We start from the raw sequence: 18,465 nt of genomic DNA on the forward strand, positions 1-18,465 counted from the left end.
TCAGAGCATCCTCTGGCAAGCCTGCAGGAGTGCTGGAGGGACCTGCTCACATCAGGGCAATTTGTGTCATATGGTGGGGCAGCAGGGAAGAGCATGGGCTTTAAAAGAGTGTGGAACTGGGGTCCAGCTCCGATCCCTATCAGGTTTGGATCAGATCCTGAAAATGCAATGCCCCTAGGATGCAGCTTTTTTCTAGCTGCCTGGTAACAGCTCTCTCCCTTTTCCCTTCTTTCTCTTTCATTCTTACCTGAAATTTGTTTCAGGACCAGAAAAACCTCTCAGTTTAAATTAATACATTAGTTAGAATCATCTTTGCTTCAACAAATGTGCTGTTTCTCATCATCACAAATGTACGAGCCTTTCAATCAGTATCCTCCATGAAACAATGGAAATTACATCACCTTTTCTTTTTAAGCTAGACAAATGTAAAGACCAGGAATAAACTTCATAGGGCAGCTATGGAGATGGTGAATTAATAGCATCTGAAGGGAGGAGAATTGAAACTGGTCTCTTGGTCTATCATATGATCATGGCTATTTGGCTGTTCCCTGAGAGAGGAAAAACTTCTGGGTACAGAGAGCTAGTTTAGTGCCCTGTGATCTCTCTTCCATGCATTATACCTGCTCTAGCAAGAACTTTTGGGACAAGTGTTTAGACCAGAGTGCTCTTATGCTCTCTACCTGGTGTTAGCATTTCGCTCTCAGAATTGGAGAGCTGGAAAAAATTAGTTCCCTTTTTGGACGATAGGTTCTTTCCAGCTCTAAAGTGAAGGTGATGGAAAGATGACACCACCACTCTTTCTTCCCAGAAGACTTCTCCTGCTTCTGTGATCGACCTGAGGCTGTAAAACTAAAACACCTTTTACTGACACTCCTGGTTTTGGCAAGATTTCTCACTTGCTGCACGGATAGTTTCAGAGATGGAAAATGGTGCCAGCTCCTTTGATGGACATATTACAGAATCACAGAATCACAGAATGTTAGGGGTTGGAAGGGCCCTCTGGAGATCACAGAATCACAGAATCAGAGAACTGTCAGAGTTGGAAGGGACCTCTAGAGATCAAGTCCAACCCTTCTGCCAGAGCAGGACCATCACAGAATCTTGGGAAGGTCACACAGAAACACATCCAGTTGGCTCTTGAAAGTCTCCAGAGATGGAGATTCCACAACCTCTCTGGGCAGCCTGTTCCAGTGTTCTGTAACCCTCACAATAAAGAAGATTTTCCTCACATTCAGGTGGAACTACCTGTGCTCCTGTTTGCATCCATTGCCTTTTGCCACACCACAGGGCACAACTGAAAAGAGATTGGCCCCTCCTTTTTAACACCCACCTTTCAGATATTTGTAGACATTAATAAGATCCCTTCTCAGTCTTCTCTTCTCTAGACTAAACAGCCCCAGGTCTCTCAGCCTTTCCTCATAAGAAAGGTGTTCCAGTCCCTAAATCATCCTCATAGTCTTCCATTGGACTCTCTCAAGTAAATCCCCATGAGTTTTGAACTGGGGAGCCCAGAGCTGGATACAATACTCCAGGTGTTGTCTCACTAGGGCAGAGTAGAGGGAGAAGAGAACCTCCCTCAACCTGCTGGACACACTCTTCTTAATGCACACCAGGATATCATTGGTCTTTTAACAAATCCATAGGAAGGTGGATCCTAGAGCCACCACTTTGTCATATCTCTCAACAGGATTTGGTTTGAATCCTTTTTCATCAGTGTTGGATAAGGAGACCAAGTGCCAGGCTAATTGAGGCTGGTGGGATTGCACTATCTGTTCTGTCCTCCCCATTGCTATTCCAGAAAGGAAACCTCAAGCTCCTTTGCAGTTACTGGAGATCAAACACTCACAAGGCAGCAAAGTGGCAATGTACTCTTTTTTTCTGGGGATATGCAACATAAATAAGCAATATGAAGGAAGAAAAATAAGGGGAATTTGGAGAATTTGGAGCAGGTGGCTCGTGATTTTCAACTTTACTTGTCAGTTCAGAGTTGGATTTTGGAGTAGAGTGTAGTGGTGGAAATGGGCTGGCCCTGGAGAGAAGAAGTTATCACTCAGTGTTCCAAGTGCCCTCAGTCCTTTGAGCAACCTGCGTGCATAGGGATCTCTGAAAAAAACAAGACTGGAGAAGTTCTGGGGAGGAAACTCCCCATATCTTGGCTTTGCCCTAGTAGCTCCAGCCCTAGCCATGTGTAACCAAACCCCTCCTCTTTGAAATCATTGCTTTATTTCCTCCCCAAAAAGTAAAGTATCTCCTCCAGAACACACATAGAGACTTGGTAAATTCAGATATTTTTCAAAACCTTTTACAGAGAAACATTCCTGTCTGAATAATGACCCATTCACTCTAGGTGCATTATATGAGTAAAAAGAAGGTTAGTTCCTGGGTTTGGGAATGGCATTAGGAAGGGAGCATAGAGCTTTCCTGATCCACACAACATTAAAAAGGTTAAACCCCTTTTCTGGAGGTAAAATGACTTGAAATGTTGCCCATCTTATTTCTAACATAAATGGCAAAACAAAAAGGCTCTAGAGCAACAGGTTATCATATTGCTTTTATTCAGATTCTATTCTAAAAAGTCTGCTAAGAGATCTTATTGCAGCTCCTAATAATGGTTATTAATTATCATAAATAATACGTGCATTTTCGTAGGTCTTCTTTAAGACTGTATAAGACCTAAAGATACTGGTAAAGAGACTGTTCCTTCCCTGAAGACTGTCTGAACTGACAAAGTAATGGTGGTTTACACCAGACTAAGGATTTGCCCTACAGTTTCCAGAGAGGCTGAATATGAAACATAAGGGAAAAGAAGCCAAGAAGCCACAGCCACAGACAGAAGCAGGTTAATCATCTTTATGACAGAGGTTCTATCCACACTGGCCTATGCAGGCAAGAACACACAACCTTTTTAGACTTACTTGTTGGTCATGATGAAAAACGTCGGCAGCATCTCATACTGACATGTCTAGCCTGGGAGGCCTGCTCAGAAAAATCCTCCATCAGAGCAGCAGCTGTATCCTTCCCCCAAGCAAATTCCTTTAAAGCTGTCAAAGATGCTGTAATCAGACTAGGTCATCAAAACCGGTCCTCCTGAGGACTGGAAATAAGATCCAGAGATGAGCATTCAGCTACACGGGCAAGGTCTAAAACACTAAAGTTTCCATTGAAATTAAATGAAGGGCCTGTAATTGCTGTGAAAGAAAAGCAAAGCAATCATTGGAAGAGCCCAAAAGCTTTCAAACTACCTCTTGAAGTGATGCTGGCTGTAAAGCAGGGATCTATGTACTGCATAACAGAATCTGATAGCAGAGAAAAGCTTTTACTGGGAAACCAACTTAGGTAACTACTGGAGCATTTTCCAGCTCTTGGCACTAAGGCAAATGTTAATAGAGATTTCCCCACACAGTTGAACAGTTTTATTACCTGTTTAAATAAAAAAGGTTAATAAAGTAATAAAAATTGATTCTTTGTCTTCTTGATTTCAAAACATGAAGCTATGGTCAATATGTTTAATATTTTGTAAATAGAGTGGAACAAAACACTATAGGTATGGAGACCTATCCGGTATGGAAGTGTGGAGATTGCTTGTGCGTTTGCACCATCGCTTGTTCTTGTGCTTGCATCAGCAGTTTTGCAGTTTCCATAAATCATTTGTCAGTAAAGAAGAAAAAACAAACTGAGTTCCTCTCTGGTGCAATGTTTACTGGTATTACTAGAGTTACATCTAGGATAAATTTGGCCTGGATTTGACTAAACACAGTCTGGGATAAAATTCAAGGCTATCGTATGTATTTGATTTGAGCTGCATTTACAGGACACTGTTTACATTGTCTCTGATTTTATGTGACTGATCTCTGCTTAAGGAATACTGGTACAGCAAATGGATTAAAATCTGCCCTTATTACTTCTCCAGTGCTTTGGCATTACACCAGCTACTGGTTCACAGCTCTTTCTGATTGTTCAAATATTAAAAAATCCCAAAAAACAAAAAGAAATAATTGCAGTGCATGGGGTGAATATTTGCATAAATAGAGAAAAGACAAATAAACACCCAATGTCCTGGGCAGGAATAGCTAGGAAAAATCTCTGATCTGACACTTGATCATCTCAGAGTCCATCTAGCCCTGTTGGAACCTCTGGGCTTACAGCTGGCCAGGAGGAGCAGGCAGTGGTCTCACCCCTGCAGGGCACAGGCGAGGGAAGGGCTGCCCAAACTGAAAATGGCAGCTGGTGTTTAAGGGGGGAAATCTTCAGGGGAAAGGAAGAAGGAAAATGAAGGTAGTATGCTCCACTGAACTTCAGAAAAAATAGCTGGAGGAGAGATTGCTGCAGCACAGTAGATAGTGGTATGTGGGAGGGTCATGCGGATCTCTGAAGCAGTTTAGGAGACCCTGGAGCAGTGAGGCTGGGGAGAGGTGGGACAGTCAAGGAGTGGGCAGCAGTCCCAGGAGGTGGATCATTAGGAATAGTGAGGGCTGTGGGTGAAGTAACTGCTCATTATCCCACCTCCCAACAAAAATCCCCCACTACCTAGGAAAGGTGATTGCTCTGAACTGCAACTGAAGTAATCTTCAGGCTGCATAGCTCTCAAATCTATAGGGAGAATGTGCCAAGAATAATCAGAGCATAAAAACTGCAGGAAATGCTGCAACAGATCCTGTAACACTGGAGAGCAGCCCTGCAAAAGTTTTGCAGCGAGGCAAAGCAGAGTATGGAGCAGGTAGCAGAGAGGAATATCACAATAGAAAGCTGAGTACTTGCCTGAGCCCTCTGAAGGAGCAGCACCCACCAAAGGCACCGTGCTGGAGTGAGCAGCAGGGCTGTCTCAGCTGTTTATCCTGGTGAAGGATATTTAACAGCTCAACTAACTGGCTGAAGCTCAGCTGAAAAACCACAGTGCCAAAAGCACAGGAGATGGAGCCAGTGCAATAAACATGAGGCCGCCTTGATATATTTTTTTTCCTGTGTCTAATTATATATAAGTTCTGAATTCCTGGGGCTCAATTATAACCATAAAGTTGCTTTTCCTTCCTCAGAGGCCTTGTCCCTGAGTTAAGCAACCAAAAACAAAACAACAAGTGTCTTTACTCCGCAGGTCCTGTGCACATTATTCCCTTATCAAATTTGGCAGCTTCCAGCCTTCCCAACACTATAATTAGAGCATCTTGCAGCCATCGAAATAGCCCTGACCCTCACCACAGTGCTGACCTGCCTGCTTTGCAGCTTTCATCTGTCACGTACGACAGCTCCTCACCCGTGCAAAGCAAGTCCATGGAGGGCACGGGGGGATTTGCTTTTTGGCTATGTTTGCCAGGCCTGCAGCCTCAGCCCATGTGTCACCTTGGTTCCTGCATGACCTGCCCTGTGTTATGGGAGGCTGTTTACGCTCCAGTTTCCTGCTGGGATGGGAGAGCTGGGTGAATGGAAGATGTGGAGGAAGAAGGTATTTTAATTTTACATCACTTCACACAGGTTGCTTCTTGAATTAGTGCATGAAGCTTGACTCCTCTCTCAACATTTCATCCCAGGTAGCTGTTGTCATATCCTAGGAGCTCTAAGACAGATGAGCCAATAGCCCCCTGACACACTTACTCCAGAGAGCCACAGTTGTTGCCTTAGGTCAGATATCTGATTTTATGTGGCTGAGAAGACACACAGGTCTTGCCCTGGGTGCAACCGGGTTTTCCTCAGGAGACAGTGTCCATGGTTTCATTACTGGGTCCACATTGGATTTGTCTGCCTTGGGTTCCACAGGCTGCTGGGGGTCAAGTGCCTTGCTGCATGGGCAGGGTAACTTGGCATGGACCAAGCCTTCTGCTTTATTCTCCACCATCCTTATCACATATTGTGCTGTAAATGCAGCATCCACCCCTCGTCTCCTCCTGGCCCCCCTGCCTCCTGCTCTTTCCCATGCTCACTAGCCTAATCAGGAAAAGCTGCACAAGGTCCAGCTTCCTGTCAATCCCTCTTCATTTCAGCCAACTGGCAAAAACTGGCAGCTAATCCACACTCATCTGGCTGGAGTAAAAATATGAGCACTTTCACTCCGTGCAAGATTTCCCACCCTCCTGAGAAGGCTTTCTCTCAGTACCTGCAAAGTGAGGATTCAGCTGCTCTGACATTCACTGCCTGCAGTACCCCCACCTCAGTATATCACCCCAACCTCCAGTTCTGCCAAAGATGACAAAAAAAGTGCTTTTGGGGGCAATTCAACCACTCTAATTTAAATGTCGGCAATAGGAGCAGATGGGTCCAGTCCTGTAGGTGCCTGTTCCTTTCCCCTTAGCATGAAGGACTAGCTCTGACACAGATGCCTCCAACCCAGCCAGCTGGATCACACCTACCCCGTGCTCTGGAAGATTTTTCCCTGAAGACTAGAATGACATTTTAATATTAATTGCTTAGAGGGACAGGAAGGGGTGGTCTCTTCAGGGTGACCTTGCACTGAATGCAAGTTCTCTACAGTGTTTGTTGGGCTGCAATGGGAAAGACAAGGAGGAATTACCAGAGTGCAAACTAACCCCCATATCAAAGTTCCTGTGCAGAACTATCCTGCATCTGCACCTCCTTACTTCTCTCTCACTCTCTGTGTTTCAGACAGTTAATTTTAAATGTAAACCAAAGCTCTTTCCCCTCTTCTGAAGTCTCTCTTTGTTTATCAGTACATAATTTACATTTTCTTTTACTTTTATGGGAGGTTTGGATTTCTGTGTGTGTCAGCAGTGCACAGAGCACACATCTGAGTGGGTGAAGTGGAATTTTGATTGAATGGGAGAGAGTGCATTATCAGTAAATTAAAGAGACTAAGTCTGTCATGGAAAGGACTCCTGTTTTTATCATCAAGTCAGACATTACATTCTGTCAAACATCCCAAGGGACACTTTTCCTCCAGGCACCAGAGGTAATAACTGCTCAGAAATTCACTGTATGCTGAAGTCTTCATCTTACCACACTTTCAACTCTTGTTCAAATGCAGGACACAAGTGAAAGAGAAGGAAAACCAGGCATAATCCTTAGTCTGGCCAGCCCTGTGATATCCCTGTTTTTTTCAGTGCAGGCTGTGATTTTCTTCATCTGAACTTTTTCCCCTGGTATGATCCCATGGCTGAGGGTGGTGTTGCAAGATGAAATTTTCAGAGTTGGACATGGTGTCACAGCATGGCACACATCAGCTGGCAGCTTCCCATCACTACTGTGATTGCTTCATCACCTTCCAGTCTTCAGAACACGTTATTTTAAAAAAAGTGAATCGTCCTTGCCTTTATCCCTTTCCCTGGTAGGTTATATGATGGAGTGGTGGCCTCTTTCTCTCAGGTGCTCTGGTATTGCTCCTGGGCTCAGGACAATGCCTGTTGCCCTTGCACAGAGATGGAGACCATGGTCAAATCCCCATCTCCAATGTCTCTGCTTCATTGACATCACTGCTATCTACAACATCAATATGCACGTCACTTGTTGCTGGCTTAAATATGCTCAGCTTTGGTAGCATTTACGGAGAGTAATCAAGTCTTCTCTGCAGCCCGTCTTCCTTTACTGGGCCTGTTAATTTGAAAATCTCCTTTTTTTTATTAAATCAGTGAGACATGTAGCACAGGAAATTACCTCAGATAGCAGCATTTCACAGCATACAGTCAGTTTTTGGCTGTGCTGGTGCCATCATTGTGACATGAGCCTATAGCAAACCTAGCTGTGTCCCCAGGGACAGTTTTTAACCAGAGCCCTCAACTTGGAGAGGAGATTGTCTCAAGATGGGGTGTTATCCCTCTTATTTCAAACCCACCGCCTGTATTCCTGCTCTTGACAGAGGTGTGGTGATCAGCTGCAACACCTAGTGACTATTTTTTGACTCTTCTTCAGGCTTCACATGTCAATAGTGACCCACTGTTTGTCTGACTGAAGCTCACAGATGCTTGCACAGGGCATGTTTGGTGGGAGTTGCCTAAATAAATATCCTGTTTAGTGAGTTCCACAAAGCGGTGGGAGACTCACTGAACAGCCAGCTATTTATTAATAAGTATATCTATTCAGAAGGGGAATCACATAAAACAATGGGCTGGCAGTGGCTGGTAATTTAAAATGCAGCAAGCAGAGTGTTGTTCACATTAGTAACCTATGAGACGCACGGCTTAAATAGCACAATCAGCCCCAACCAGCTCCTTGGGAATTATTGAACCATTTGTGGACTGTCTTATTCATAGAGAAACTTGCTCTCAAGACTATATTTTATCTGTTTGATTTATTTACAAAAATCTGGTAACTTTAAGTGACTATAGTTTCCTTTAAACCTTCTGCTTTTCATTTACAGAAAGCAACACATACTTAGTCAGCTCTTACTATTCTTTACTGTGGGCTCTTGATAAGTTAATATTATTTAACAATAGTATGCAATTTTTTCATCATTTCTGTAATTTCTTTTTATCTCTGATGTGCAACAGTTTCTTCTCACCCCTAAATTTGGAGCTAAACTATATGATTGTGCCTTGTCCTAATAATTTAGTGCTTATATAATCCCCTTAATATTGCAAATATAATCTGTTGTACCACAGACACTGTAATGATGGGCTGTGTTTATATGGTGGCCTTTTTTCTAATGAAGAGTCATGTGGAAAAGGGAGGTTAATTCATATGTTTGAAGTAAGAGGTGGACTTCTGAGAAGCAATTCAGTAGATCCTCATCCGGCCTCAGTTACACGAGGAAGTTGCTCTGTTAAATTCAATGAAAGGTGCTAATTTAGATCAGCCTCTCCAAACATGAACTTGAGTAGGATAATTAAAAAAAAATAATCACAGAACTTTAAAAAGCACAAATGAAAAACTAGTTTTCCTCTTAGTAGTTCAATAAGGGATTGTCTGCTAGAAGATACTAACATATCCATAAAGGGGCTCAGACAAAGTTTCTGCTTCTAGTCCAGACTTGAATAAATACAATCTGAGAAAGACTAGGAAGAAAACTGGCTTTTAAACACACAGCTAAAATGTGAACTTGAACAGTATGAGCAGCTGTACTGTGATGGTTGTGGGGGGGATGCCAGTCTGCAGGAGCCACCAGCTAAGGCACCTTCTCTCTGCCATGGGCACAAGGAACAAACGAACCAGCTGTTAGTCAAGAAGAAAGTTATCATGGAGTTTGAGGGTTGTTTCGGGTGTGTTCTGGGTCTTTTTTATATTTTCAAGTGGTTCTGGACTTTTCTGGTATATTCAGTAACTAATAGGATGCAAAGGCCAGGAAAGCAGTCTTAACTTTCATTATATCTGTCACCTTCACCTTCAGGACCTAACTCTTTCATCCAGCCCTCCCTTGAACCTCAGCCTACTTCCATTGTATGTCTGCCCACTCCTGGGATCAGTGATGTTGATCCTACTCAACTTTTCTTTCCATGAACCCTTCACTCACATTTCCATCTACTGTACCATGCTTCTGAATAGTAACAACATCAGCAACAACAAAAAGAAATGGGCCCATCAAAGCAAAATAAAAATTAAGTAAAAGGTTGTTTCAGCTCTTGTTTTCCAACTTTTTATGGCTTTTTTTTCCCTAGCACCTTTTGGCCAGACAGAATATTAACACTGTTTATGGAGATGGTGTTGCCTCAATATGACAGTCCTTAAAATCAATGATGAAGAAATGAATTTGGAAATCTGCTGAATGGTGACCTAGAAGAAAAAGGATGAACTAGGCATTAAATGAAGTCCCCCATTACAGGCAATCACATCATACAATTTTATTTCCAAATGCAGTAGCCTTCACACAAACAACAGTGTAGTAACTCTCAGACCTCAGCATTCATCACAAACCCTTACCAGGCTTTCCCTTCTTGTAATCATCATGTTTAAACTTATTGATGGCTCGTCTATAGTAATTTATTCTCACAGAAACATCCTTTAGCTTCCACAGTTTCTCTACAGAAGACGCTGCAGTGTCACGTTATTTTGATTTTTAATTATTCATTAAATAAGACTGTTAAATGCTAAAGAGCAGGATGAGACCTAATGTGTAGCTGTGATGAGGAAAATAATCCCTAGATACCCTGCTGAGTGCATATGGTAATTTCTGTGTTTGGGTATGCTTGCAAAACTGATGCAGCATCAGGGAGTGACAAGGTAGTGAGGGTACAAAAAAGACATGACAAAAAAAATTCTCCTTCCCTCCTCCTTCCTCCCTTCCTTTAAGTGGTGAGCTTCTTGCTCTCAATCCTTCAGAAGTGACTGGAGTAATTGCTGGAATTGGGATTTTCATCCCAGTGAGGCATCATTTCAGAAAGTCCCTCCCCTGCTTTCTTAGCAGTCCCTGTGAGGATCCCAACAGACATGATGCTGTGGCATCTGCTTCTCATGATCATAGCTCCATCCTGGTCTGCACTAGAAACTGAAATAGAAGCTGATTTTACTGCTTCATCCACATCTAATTTAATTTCACTCTTGCTCATGAAAGAGTGACAAGGTTTAGGGTACGTTCTGTATGCTAATCTACATGTGGGCTCCAACAAGCTTTTTGGAGAGGGCTTGGCCAGTATGATGCCTTTGTGGTCCAGGAATTTTCACTGACTCTTATTCCACACAAAGCTGCTGTAAACCTGGATTCCTCCATTTCACTTTCCTCAGTAAACTAGTGTTTAATTAGGAAGCAAACCATATAATCAACCTTCTGCAGATGTAGCTACACAGTATAATCAGTCCTGTTCGGCTGCTTTGCATGCTGCTGGAGTACCAGCAACTGCTGAATTTGTCAACAATGTTATGGCTTGAGTGGCAATTCCACCAAGGATTTCTCAATTAATAAATATGAAGCAGCAGAAAGTCCAAGCACTGCACAAGCTGCATGTGCAACATAGTGGTTTCCCTCCATTTTGTCAGGAAACCAACTCCAAAGAAATGACAAGTGACAATAATAATGAACTGCATTCACCTTTTTGTGTTTAATGGTTTTGCTCTGTTTCACAAAATCATAAAATTGGTTTTGGTTGCAAAATGCCTTTAAGATTATCAAGTCCAACTACTGACATAGCACACTGCCAAAACCACCACTAAATTTTGTCCCTGTGCACCACATCTATGTGTCTATTAAATGCCTCCAGGGATGGTGATTCCACCACTTCCCTGGGCAGCCTGTTCCAGTGCCTGACAACCCTTTCGGTGAAAAAAAAAGTCCTAATATCCAGTCTTAACCTCCCTTGGTGCCACTTGAGGCTACGTCATCTTGTTTTAACACTTGTTACTTGGGAAAGGACACAAACCCTCATGTCACTACAACCTCCTTTCAAGCAGTTGTAGAGGGCAATGAGGTCTCACCTCAGCCTCCTTTTCTGCAGGCTTAACAACCTCAGTTCCCTCAGACACTCCTCATAAGACTTGTTCTCCAGACCCTTCACCAGCTTAATTGCCCTTCTTTGGACTCGGTCCATCTCAGTGTCCTTCTAGTAAGAGGCCCAAAGTTGAACACAGAATTCCAGGTGTGGCCTCACCAGTGCCAAGCACAGGGGGACATTCAAGGCTATTGCATTCTTGGTGAATGGTCTGGAACCCACCTGCCAGGCAGGCAGAGCTGTGGAAAGCAGGAGGAAGATGTATTGTACACATCAGAGGCACAGCAGAAATACAGAGATTCACCTGTTCAACAGAGGTCACAGTCACACAGCATTTTTTACTATAATTTCTGCTCAGTCCATCCCAAATCCGCCAGTTCCAGGCCAGGGAGGTTGTTGCAGAAGAGCCCACTCTCCCCTGTTATTTGTATTTAATGAGGAGCTGCACATCTGTCAAAATGACCTGTCATGAGTGCCTTCAGAGACACTTGCTGTTTTGGTCTTGGCAGGCCTCAGTCCCTTCAAGCCACAATCATTTTAACCACTGACACACTAATCTTTTTTGACACTTCCACTTCTTCAGGACATTCAGGCTGCAATGAAACATGAAGTGCCTCCCAGACTTCCATCACAGCCTGTTTGGAAGTGTTTGCCTGGAGGAGACAGAGCCGCTGTATGGAAATGTCTCTGCATCTGGGCTTCATGCATCTGGGACAAACCAGAGCAAGCAGTGGGGGAACAAACTGGAGCAACTTCCTGTGGCTTCCAGTCACCCATGAGGTTTTTGGTGCAGGAGAACTAAAGGCAAAAGATGAAGCAAAGGGCTCAGACAAGCCATTCCATGCTGCAAGTTGAGCAGGTGACTGCACATCAGCAGGGCCAGAATAACCACTCATGTGGTCTCACTGATCATGGCAACTGGGAGATAATTCAACTTTACCCAACACTGCTCTGAGACAGCTACACTGGGTCACGTTGTTGTACAGGTTTTGCATGTTAGGAACACTTACATAAACTGTTGCAGGAACTCCCCGGATATGCAGTAGGGTTTTTAGATACAATTGAAATGCTTTTGTGCCTGCGTAGTGCTGGTATATGGAAAGATTAAATAAGTTCTATGTTTCTATGAAGGAAAATGTTGGAGGCTGACTTCAAAAGCAGACAAACTGCACACTGAAAATTGTGCATTGAATTAGGTGTCCAGGGTAGTGTCTGAGCATTCACAATTACACGGATGTTTCATCCAGATGACATTCAAGCTATGTAATAAGCCAATCAAATTTTGCTTGGCTTGGACTCAGAAATGAAAAATTAGAGACAAAGATTTTTTTAAGACCAGAAAGATCCATATTATTTGATTACCCCCATAACACTGACCCACACAGAAAAATACATGGTGTTTGACCAAAACATGATTTCCCAAATGGTGTCTGAACATCATTTGCAACATAAAATAATTGAAAATTCCCAAGGCCAAATTCCCCATTGCTATGTAATTACTGATGCCTATGTAACACACTATTGATTTGCCAGTGTTTTCCTACACTAATTTTTCACAGGTGTTAATGACTTACAAAACATAAAACATAGAAGAAACCACCCCAAATTCTTAACAAGAGTCAATCACAGTTCAAAGGTCCATAATTCCCTTATCTCCATAATTATTCGCAGTGAATGTTCCCCACCAGCCAGATGGAAGTGAATGTGACCTTGTCCTGGTTTGAGCCAGGATGAAGCCAATTTTTCTTTTTACTGAATTTTTTTTTCCTTCAGTAAGTTTTCTTGTAGCTAGCAACAGTGTGTTCTGCTAGGCTGATAAGACAGTGGAATGTTTTTCTAACTACTGAGGCTTCAAGGCTGCACCTGCACTCTGCCGGCTCAGACACTATGGGGAGATCTGTGACCCCCCCGTAGGAGGCTGAGTTAGACAGACAGCAAAATTGGCCAAAGATATTCCATTCCATATATCTACGTAAGCTCAGAGGAAGGTCAGAGATCACAGAAGACAACTTCCTTCCTTCTCCTTCTCTGGCAGAAGCAAGAAACAGTCAGATGCTGCCCCGGAGACCAGGAATGCTGCCATTCTTTTTGATTGTACAGCCCTTTTAAGGATCCCAGTGGTCCTGTCAATCACTGTTTATTTTTAATGAGTCCAATTAGATATATATGTCCTGTGTGGGATTATGAGGATTTGAAAAGGGTCAATTTGTAATGGTGCTTCTGGTGGTCACTGCTACCTGCTACATAAATGAATTAATGAAGATTTATTAAATTACCAACACATGTTTTTTTAGTGATCTAAAATTCACACACACAGTTAATTAGGGTTGGATTCTATACATGCACCAGCTTGCTGTGCTGCTTATGTCTTATGTGTGCAGAATTGATTAGCCATAGTCGTGGAATATTCATCTAGAACTTTACTATCCCTACTTATAATCTGCCTTACTCCTTATAAGATCTTTTAAAAACTCAGTGGAGAACTGCCAGAGACTCCCACAAATATTTTTTTCTGAGAACATTGTAGTCTTCAGAGAGCAGGTAAAGCTTTTGCAGAAAGCTTTTGGGGGCCTGAATGGGACATCGATTTAATTTTTTAACATTTATTTTCCTCCCTCAAGCCTCAAATTAATGCATAAGACAATAGTCAACTGCTTCAGCAAAATCACTCAGGCATTAAGAAAAGAAATGTCACCATGATACTTCAGGGAGGAATATTCATGTAACCAACCAGCCCATTAATTACATCTTTTGCTCTCATTTTATCACCTTAAACAATATAGATCAATCAAGGAGACCTAAGTATTTTTATGATATTCAAGGTTAACTTAAAGAGAAATGTTCAGACTAGATGTGTGGTCTGGACTAGATATTCAGTAAATATTTAATAACTAAGAATCTGCCTGCAGTTACTGAAAGTAGAAGAATTCAAAACACCTGACCCAATGACTTTGGGAGTTTTTATCTCTGACTGCAAATGGATGGCAGGTTGCCTGGTTCTTCTGAGCTGCAGTAGGTGTCTGGGTATTTTGGAAGTTTTGGGAACAATTCTAAAGTTTATTGTAAATTTTACTGCTGTCCTGGGCAGGCTATTGTTTCCATTCTCCCAGGGGTGGATTAGGGTTGTGTAAATAGAATTAGTCTGTTTTGGGTGGCTGTAGCAGTACAGACTCTACTAACAGAATGCCTGCTGGAAAGGAGACTCTTCCAATATCTATCCAACTAAGGTATTTCCATGCTTCTCGCATTACTGGCATTACATCCAAGCATAAATCTTAATGTATTTTCCATCTGGAGCACTGGGTAGGTTTTCAGTAAGTAAAACTCCCACCCTTGAAATTATAGTTGTAAGAGTCCAATTTAGAAAATACAAACTTACCAGTGTATTGAATCTATTGCTGGGGACATACTCTCCATCTCCTTTATCCCCAATATTCTTCCTATAAAGAGGAGGCATCAGACATCTTCATCTGGCTGCTATATGGACAAATACATGAAAGATCATGAGGCTTCTCAGTTACTCTTACAATGGATGCCACACAAATAATTGAGACAGACACTAGGCTGCTCTGCCATGCTGCTTTATGCAAACCATGGCAACAGGGCTTAGCTGGGGGTTAAGGTAGCTCTGGTGTCCCATTAGGTGGGTACCCTGCTGCCTTTCATTTATAGGAATGAGGAGCTGTACTCCTCCTGTTTCAGGTCTGACTTGCTGAACCCGCTCCCTGTCCCTGTGCCCTTCTCCCCTCATGCTCAGTCTGGATAATTACTTCACAGCTGAAACCAAATGGTCTCAGGAGAGTGAGGCAGCAAGGAAGCATCATTGCAAACACAGCACAGCAGTGTATGACTCTGGGAAGAGCAGGAGGACACTTTCAAATAATGGTGACAATTACTGAAATTTCCTCGGTTCCCCGAAGTTTTCACACAAGTGGGAATGCTAGTGGGGCAAAAAGAGATCATTAGTCTTTAAAATCACTGGCAATATTTAGGCTGCTACAGTCCTGAGTGTCACCAGAAGCACAGCAGGTCCCACATCCCCTCTCCTTCCCTTCACACTTGTTAATTTTGTTAACCCTGATCTCCAGCGATGGTTGGTGTACAAGACATTAATCTAGAATGTGTCATTGGGCTGAGTGTTGGCTCCCACAGAGACCTGATGCTGAGGCCTGGAGAAGCTGTGTCCATCTACAACCACAAGTGTATGCAGGCACATAACTTACGCTTGAGAAAGCATGTCCCACTGATGTCCCTTTGCTGATGGTGGTTTATTGGTTATCCCTGGGAATTAGCTATCAGGGGTAAGGCTTTGAAGAGTTTTGGTGAATATGAAATTTCATTGCTTGGTGTTTAGTCTTCTCATGGGAACAATAACATTGTCACACTTTGCTGGACTCTTGTAAGACATTTACATTAAAGATTATTAGATGCTCACATGCTATTGTTATGAAAACCATGAAAGCACAAAGAGATCGATGAAGTGATAACAGGGTGAGCAAGAGAACAAAGATACAGCTTTGACTGATTGTTTTTTTTTGTCTTGCAATGATGTACACAATCTGTGCTGAACAAAGAACGAAGATTGTGGAAACTACTATGGAATTAGATATTTCTGCAGTGCAATTCTGATAGGGGGGATTGATCCAAACTGGATCCTTTGATTAGCACATACAGTTCGAGGCTCTATGTTAAAGATCTTGTGTTGCTTCCAGGATCCTGTGTGGCTGTTCTCAAATCATTTGGGCCCCTCTGTGCCTACAAGATCTCATTAGTGATCAGTGAGGGTGAAAATACTGAAGGCGTTAGTCAATTATTGCAGAATAAACTCTATTGGAAGGGTCACAGTCCTCTCTCTAGCTGGTTTGTTAATGCTTGTTTTGTGACACCAGAGTTGGGTGACAGAGCAATCTGAACTGTGACTAGGCTGAACCCATGACAGATCTTGGCCCATGTGCTTGTCCTCAGTGTCAGCCAGAGCTAAAGAGAAGATGTGTCACTAGCAGGTGATGTCTTCTTGCACCTAGTTTGATCAGCAGTGTGCAGTGATGGGCTGGAGACTGACCCACAGCCCAATCATGGCGTTGGTGTTGGTTCACCCAGGGGAGCCCTCAGTAGGTTACAAAGGTTTTGTTGGGTATTTCTTTGCCTTATTGTGCTTCTCTCATGCACATGCTCAGGCCTGTGATGAACTGAGTTTTGGGCTGATGAGGGAAGGGATTGTGGACATCTCAGACTTCTGCTCTCTTGGCCAGCCTGGGGAGCTGCAGAGCCATGTGCTGGGGTTGTGTCTGCAGGTGTCCAAAGGGGCTGCTCCCTGTGGAACGACAGTGTCTTGGTAGCACACCCCCTGCACTCCTGTGCATGGCAGTACACATGCTCCAGTATCCTATAGCATTCATAGAGGAAAATTGCAGGTGTAGGTCCCACTGGGTGCACTGAGAGCATTTCCAGCATGCAGAAGGAATGACACCTCTCCTCTGCAGATGCATGTGGTTGTGGGAATGTATCAGGAGACATTGTCCTATTGTCACCATCTGAAAGTGAGACCACACAAGCTTTCCTCCACTCAGAGAAAAGAACCAGGATCCCAGAAAAAGGAGAGACAAAACTTATTCTCATAGCTTATTAGCTGCAATTAGACTGCTGTGCTGTGCAAGAGGGAGTCTTTGTGCAAACTATAGGTTTTGTTTTGGTGGAGTAAAGCAAACTTGGTGATTGGAAAGCGGTATGACAGCTCTTCGGAGTAGCCCCATCTCCCCTTGCTGGTGCTTGGTGGTTATTGCAGCCCCGGCTTTGTTTCTGCGGTTAGGCTTTGCACTGCATTCCCTCCGCAGGCTTGAGGGATTTTCCAAGTAGTGCCAGGAAAATGATTACATTTTCTGTGTGTGTGCTTACAGAGCTAGAACTGAGCTTGCTACTTTTAATGAGCTCTAGCTAAAGAAATGGATTTTTTCTTTCCTGAACATCTTTCATTCACACTTAGTACCAGTACTCAGACTTATTGCAAAGTGTTTTCAGTTGCAGGCACAAAAGGGAAATATTTCATTAAAAGAAATAGAATGAAAGCACGCGGCAGCGCAGAAGAGAGAGCGGCAGCAGCACCGGCAGCGGTGAGAGGTGTTCCTTTAAATTTACTGAGGATTTGAGAGGGAGCCGGGCTTCCCAGAGACGGTGAAGCCGGGGCAGAGCCAGGAGACCCGAGTCTGAGCGGGAAGCCTGCGAGGGAGAGGAAGGCTGACGTGGCAGGGGGTGTGGCTGTGAACGGCGGCAAGGTTTGAAAAGCGGCCATGTGGCAGCCTCGTCTGAGTACGCGGCAGCGCAGGAGAGAGAGCGGCAGCGGCCTGCGGAGGGGAGACACGTGACAGGCGCGAGGGCAGGCGGTGAGGCAGAGAGCCGCGCGAGGGCAGGCGGTGAGGCAGAGAGCCGCGCGAGGGCAGGCGGTGAGGCAGAGAGCCGCGCGAGGGCAGGCGGGGAGCAGCGGGTGCCTTCTCATCCTAGGAAAAGCAGACTAGTAACTAGATTGATCATGGTCACAACGCGGCCAAAAACCATTGTGAAGAAGAATGTGGGGACTCAGACGGAGCTCCCAAGCAGGCACGCAGCAGTGCAGGTCTCTGGCTGCAGTGAATGCCTGAGTCTGGCACTGGTATCAGAGGGAACCAGTGACAGCGCATGTGTGCGGTGTGAGCAAGTAAATGATCTCCTCAGGCAGGTGGTTGAGCTGACAGAGGAGGTTGCAAGACTGAGGGCCATTAGAGAATGTGAAAGTGAAATAGATTGGTGGAGTCAAACCCTGAGGCAGGGGCAGATAGAAGACGTTGGGCAAGTGACGGATCCTCTCCCCTCCTGTCACCAGGCAGATGGAGAGGACTTAAGAGATATTAAGGAATGGAAGGAGGTTCGACCTCGAAGAGGCAAGAAAAAATCCTCCCAACCCCTTCCACCCTCTCAGTTGCCCTTGAAGAATAGATACGAGGCATTGGAAATTCAGGAACAGGAAAATGAAGTTGGAGGGGTAAACTTACCTAGTGAAGTGCCTAGGACTCGTCAGTCACCTCGAGTCCTTAGGACTTCTTCAATCAAGAAGGAAAGGAGAGTAATTGTGGTGGGTGACTCCCTTCTGAGGGGGACAGAAGGGCCCATTTGTCGGCCGGACCCATCTCAC

The sequence above is a fragment of the Chaetura pelagica genome, unplaced genomic scaffold (assembly GCF_000747805.2).
Source record: "Chaetura pelagica isolate M959 unplaced genomic scaffold, ChaPel_1.0 scaffold664, whole genome shotgun sequence".
In the NCBI taxonomy this organism is placed as follows: Eukaryota; Metazoa; Chordata; class Aves; order Apodiformes; family Apodidae; genus Chaetura; species Chaetura pelagica.